This window comes from Lynx rufus, unplaced genomic scaffold, assembly GCF_022079265.1.
Source record: "Lynx rufus isolate CCGP_SWC_20201006 ecotype Redwood Valley unplaced genomic scaffold, mLynRuf1.p SCAF_11, whole genome shotgun sequence".
Lineage (NCBI taxonomy): Eukaryota > Metazoa > Chordata > Mammalia > Carnivora > Felidae > Lynx > Lynx rufus.
Genome location: NW_025814825.1, coordinates 63575460 through 63581696, shown reverse-complemented (window position 1 = coordinate 63581696; position 6237 = coordinate 63575460). Strand labels below are relative to the sequence as shown.

Below are 6237 nucleotides of genomic sequence, written 5' to 3'. Positions count from 1 at the left end.
TTCTCTCTCTCTCTCTCTCTCTCTCTCTCCCTGCCCCTCCCCCGCTCACTCCCTGTCTCGCAAAAGAAATAAATAAACGTCCAACAATTTTTAAAAATAAAATAACTTGCTATTAAAAAAAGAAACAAGTGTTCTTAGCACATCTTAGGCGTGCGCTAGTCTCTTTCCTCGAGCACACGTAGTCATGGAGAAATCCTGCGGTCCAGCACCACTTGAAGGGGGGCCTCCTAAGGCCGTAAAATCTATAGCTGGGGCTCCTCCGCCACTTGTGAAAGGAACCGGTGAAGGAGGTGACACAGGCAGAGGCCCAGCAGGGGAGGAGGTCTCCCCCACCCCGCTCTCCATGCCACCCCGCGGTCACGGCCACCGACTCCGCGCGGCCAGCTTCTGCGGGCGTGGGGCCCCGCGGGAGGGCAGGATGGCAGCGGGCACACCTACCCGAGAGCGACCGCACTGCGCGCTGGCTCCCACCGCCTGACCGTAGAGATGCGGCTGCGGGTTCTTCCCTGCGCGGTTCTCGCAGTGTCCATTTAGGGGGCAGCGCTCAGGCCGTCTCCACAGTGCGCTGCCCCGGGGGGCTCCGGGGCAGGAAGCAGAGGCTGCTGTCAAGAGCCTGGTGACCCAACTGCAGTGGCTGTGAGTGGTGGCTGTCCCCCCTCCCCGCCCTCGTGGGCGCTCAGGAGCTGCACCCACACCCAGCTGATCTGGCGTTCGTGGGTTCGAGCCCTGCCTCCTGCTCCGTGCTGACAGCTCAGAGCCTGGCACCTGCTTTGGATTCTCTCTCTCTCTCTACCCCTCTCCAGGCCTCGCTTTCTCTCTCTCTCTCTCAAAAGTAAATAAACGTTGAAGAAAAAAAAAAAAAAAAAGGAGGCCAGTGTCCTGGATAGGAAGGATCAGGGACAGAAGGGTGGTCCTCTAGACTGAGAAGAGACTTAGGGGCACAGAGTTACCGGCATGAGGCTGCCTGTTCTGGGACACATTGCAGGCCCTGCCGGGTGAGGAGCGCTGACCTGGACAGCATGGCGGCCCCTGACGTGGTGATGGGGACACCGAAGGACGGGCACCACCCTCAACATCTGGGCCCCTGAATACTCTTGGAGCAGGATACTCGGTTGACAAGGATTTGTGCTCCGAAGGGGCTTATAATTAGTGAGGGACAGCACATAAACCAGTAAGCAAACAAATCAGGTAGGTGACAGGCTTTTGGGAAAGCCTGTGGGACAGGTTGCCGTTTGAGCCAAGACCTGAATTCTTTTTTTTTTTTTTTTTTGGCAAAAATCTGGGGGCAGAGTAGATAGAATTGGGGAAACAGCAAGTACGAAGGTCTTGAGGCGGAACACACCAGCTGGCTGCTAGGATCCAAAAAACCATGGAGTAGGAGATTGAGACCAGATGGTAGAAGGTGGGGCAGAGATGGCGGGGGAGGGGCAGGGGGCATAGTTCAGCTTTTAGTTGTTTCTTTTACGTGTGCGAGTCTCGTCAACCCAACATGCACCCCCTGCCCAGGGCAGAAGCCCTAAAATTACGAAGTGGTAGGTACGATCATTTACTTATATGACTACATTAGCGTACGTTATATACCTAATACAATATAAATATTTTTGTGTATTGTCATTCACGAGGCCCTCTGCCATGCGGGGCTTGTGCTGCAAGCTGGGGGGCCTGGGAGTGCAGGGAACCTGGGTTTTTCCACTATCCAGAAGCTCCTAGAACCTGGCTCCCCAGCCTTGTTGAGGGGGCATCTTAAAGGTACAGTACCACTTTCTAGAAATCTTTATAGACGTCGTATTTAAAGTTGACATCCACACTCACAGCAGCTGGGAAATGACTGCCCCGGCAGGTAAGGTCACCTGAATAGGTACCACTGCGTCTGCCTGGATGAGTTTAGCTCAGCACAAGTGCAGAAGGGGCTATGGACCAGGCAAACCTTTATCATGCCCTTCTGCTGGTTCCCTTTCCTTGAGAAAGGCACGGGGAAGTGTTCGACTTCTGCAGTGGGGTTACGGAGTCAAAGTTCAAGCCCAATATCCCAAGAGCCCCGGTGGCTGGCTTTGTTTGCTAAGTGACTGACTCTGGAATATGAACAAGGTGCCAATGAAAGTACCCAGTCTAAGGGCATGAGAGGGAGGTTCAGGCACAGCCAAGACATCCCCGGAATGCAGTCTCTGCTGATAGCTGCCTAGGTGTTTATTCATTAGAGGCAGGGAGTCCTTGGCTAGCTCAAGTTCAAGGGGCATGGGTGGCCATAAGTGCCCAAACCAGGCAATAGCTTTCTAAGGGAATTTTAGAATCTCAGACTGTCTCTCGGTTACTGTCAAGCAGGTAATAGAGAAGTACGTGTTTGTTCTAATGGGGAAGCGTGACTTAATCTTGTACTGGAAGCAGGAGTTGTGTGGGTCAGTTTCTCTATTCTGCAGGCTAGAAAAGCCACTCTGAGCCCTCGTGAAACTAAGCAAGAGGAAAATTCTGTGTTCATTCAGGTACTCGGTGCAAGTTCCTGGAGAGGGTTTATACATGTCTTCGCTTTATCAAAATAGTTAGCTCTTAGTGTATAGAGAAGAGACAAGTCAGATTTTAGCTTTCAAAAAGGAACGTGTCTTTATGGGCTAAGCTTCTGTCTTTGCTTTTAAAAATCCATTTATTGTAAAATAAATCACAAACACAGAAAACTTCACAAATCAAATCCTTGGCTTAGCAAATTATTTCAAGGAAGATGCCATCAGGTTAAGAAATAGAACTTTGGGGGCACCTGGGTGGCTCAGCTGGTTAAGTGTTTGACTCTTAATTTTGGCTCAGGTCATGATCTCATGGTTTGTGAGATTCAGCCCTGAGTCTGGCTGAGGGTGGAGCCTGCTTGGGATTCTCTCTCTCCCTCTCTGCCCCTCCTGTGCTCACTCTCAAAATAAATAAATTAACTTTAAAAAAAAGAAAGAAAGAAACAGGACTTTGCCAGTAACCCCGGAAGCCCCATCCAATTACCAGCCCCTGTCCTCACCACAACCCTTCCTGTGGCCCCTAAAGTGACCATTATGTGGACTGTTATGGTAGTAACTTTCTTATGCTTTTTTTAGAGAACTTTGTGTGTGTGTGTGTGTTTATTTATCTTTGAGAGACAGAGCATGAGCAGGACAGGGGCAGAGAGAGGGAGACAGAATCCGAAGCAGGCTCTAGGCTCTGAGCTGTCAGCACAGAGCCCGACATGGGGCTCGAACCCACAAACCATGAGACCATGACCTGAGCCGAAGTTGGATGCTTAACCAACTGAGCCACCAGGCGCCCTTCTTGTGCTTTTTTAAATGGATCTTTATCACCCAAACATGCATCCCTATCCACTATTAAAGGAAAACTGGTTTTCATAATACTTCTGACATCAAATGCGCAGATTCTCCACATCAAGCTATTCTCCAATTCTCCGACTCCACCTGAGTGGCCTACAATTTAATTCAGTTCTGACCCTAATGACCCAGTGTTAGTGCCAACCTCACAGGTTGAGAGCTCGATCCCGCTAAAGTTACTCCTAACTTCAGATGCCAATTGCAAGCAGCCGGTCCCCAGGTTACCCACCCTTCTGCCTGATTGTCTCCAATTTGAGTAATTTCCTTTATCCACTCACGGAGCTCAAAGACACGCTTTGTACACTGTTACCTGCTTATTATAAAGGGTTTAATGAGTGGTACAAATGAACAGCCAGAGGTACAGAGAGTGATGTCTGGGAGGGTCCCAAACACGGGAGCTGCTGTGCCCTTGGAATTTGGGATGTACCATCCTCCTGGCACGTGGATGGGTCACCAAGCCAGAAGCTCTCCAAACCCCATCATTTAGGGGTTTCGTGAAGGTTCTGCTATGTAGGCACGATTGATTCAATCATTGGCCACAGTGATTGACTCAATCCCTAACCCTCCTGCCCTCCCTGGAGATTTGGTGGAGTGGTCGGGGTGGGAAGGAGGTGGGGGTTTGAAATTCCTACCCTCTAATCTGGCAACCAGCCCCCACACACTCCTTCCTAGCACTTGGGAGATTCCAAGACTCTTAGCTCTATGCCAGGAATGGGCACAGAGCAGATACATATTTCTAGTTATGCCACAACTGTAGTCTTACATTGGGGCGCCTGGGTGGCTTAGTTGGTTAAGCATCCAGCTTCAGCTCTGGTCATGATCTCATGGTTCATGAGTTTGAGCCCGCGTTGGGCTCCGTGCTGACAGCTCAGAGCCTGGAGCCTGCTTCAGATTCTGTGTCTCCCTCTCTCTCTCTGTCCCTCTCCTGCTTTCTCTGTCTCTGTCTCTGTCTCTCTCTCTCCTCCCTCTCTCTCTCTCTCTCTCCCTCTCTCTCTCTTTCTCTCTCTCTCTCTCTCAAATAAATAAACACTTTAATTTTTTTTTTTTTTTAAGTTTAGAGCACTTGCCTAGCTCGGCAGGTAGAGTGTGCAACTCTTGATTTTGGGGTCATGAGTTTGAGCCCCAAGTTGGGTGTAGAGCTTACTTTAAAAAAGGTTTATCTTTAACGTCTCTTTTAATCTCTGGGTTCCTTTTCCATCCTTTTGTGCTGACAGCGTGGAGCCTGCTTGGGATTCACTCTCTCTCCCCCTTTCTTTCCCTCTCTCTCTCTGCCCCCACCCCCCAAAATAAAAAATAATAATAAAGGAAAAAGAAAAGCAGTTGCCTTTATCTGTGTTGTTACAGCCCATCCTCATTACTTTGTCTGACCTCCTGCCCTTCCTCCTCACTTAGTTCTACAGGTAACAGTATATTCCAAGCTCACCACCTGTCCTTATGCTGATGACTCAATATTTGGTGGTCTGAAGTTCATTCTCTATTAAATTCCTCAGGAAGAGCTCATGAGAACATTATTCCTTGATTGCTTCTGTGTCCATGATAATTTGTGTTTATATTTGAGAGTCAGTTTAGCTGGCTATAAAATCCTCGGCTTACCATCCCTTTCCTTGAGTTTCTTAAACATATGCTCCATTTTCTTCTGGCAGGAAGTATTCCAGTTGAAAAGTCTGAAGGTGATCTAATTTTCTTTTCCTTACAAATGCCATGTCCTTTTTTCTACATGCCCAAATTGGTTTTTTTTCTTTTGTTTTTATTTTTTAAGCTCAGTAATTTTACTAAGCAGTATCTCGGTGTTGGTTATTGTAGGTCAGAAGTCTCAGGTGTGCGGTATGCTCTTTCAGTATGGATTCTCGTCTCCTTTTTTTAATTTCCAGAAATTTTTGTTGAATTATGTTTTTAATATTTTTCTTCCCTTGCTTCTTTTGTCTTCTTAATGGACTCTTCCTATCTGCACGTTTAATCTTCTTTGCCTATTTTCAATGTTTGCTATTTTTTTCTCAAACCTTTTTTTTGAATTTTTTTAATTTAAAGTTCTTTTTTCTTTAATCAGATATTTCTTTTCAGGCAATATTTTTGTCTATTCACTACTGTGTTCCTTCTAATTTAGACTTAATTTTGATAGAAACTTTTCTTTGACTTCTAATTGTTTTGTGAAGTCTGTTATCCCATTTCTGAGTTTTCCTAAATGTTCTTTACCCATATGTTATATCATTTTAGCTTATTTTGAGATAATAGGTTAATTCTGATCTGTTCTGTTGTCACATTTTTCTGGCATGCTTTGATAGTCTTTAGGAATGTTTATTCTGCTTCTTACTCTTTTCTTTACAGTCATTTTGTATGCGATTTGACCTCAACATTTGTCTGTTAACTCTTGTTTTCTTATGGCACACATCACAGATTTGCAGCGTGTCTTCCTTGCACAGAGGCAATGCTAATCTTCTCTGTATCATTCCACTTTTAGTATATGTGCTGCTAAAATGAGCATGTCTGTCACTTGTTTTTAAGTGGAATTCGTTTTCCTAAACTTTCCAATTCAGGCAGTGTTCAGAAAAGCTTTTCTGGGGCACCTGGGTGGCTCAGTCGGTTGAGCTTCCGACTTTGGCTCAGGTCATGATCTCACCGTCTGTGAGTTCGAGCCCCGCATCAGGCTCTGTGCTGACAGCTCAGAGCCTGGAGCCTGCTTTGGATTCTGTGTCTCCCTCTCTCTCTAACCCTCCCCCACTCATGCTCTGTCTCTGTCTCAAAAATAAAATAAAACATTTAAAAAAATTAAAAAAAAGAAAAGCTTTTCTAACCCCATAGAGCTCCCCACTCTGTTGTTTTTGTGTATTGTTAAAACATACAGCACCTTGCTGTGAGAAGTGAGATGATTCATTTCCAGAAATACCAAATAAAAGCTGTACCA

The 6237-nt window shown here is 46.6% G+C and overlaps 1 non-coding gene across 1 annotated transcript; it reads right to left on the bottom strand.

The window, feature by feature from the left end:
- Positions 1-5709: 5709 nt before the first annotated feature.
- On the bottom strand, positions 5710-5817 carry LOC124507343 (U6 spliceosomal RNA). The gene has a single exon (XR_006960997.1). It is a non-coding gene; the product is annotated as a U6 spliceosomal RNA (small nuclear RNA).
- Between the last annotated feature and the right edge of the window lie 420 nt (positions 5818-6237).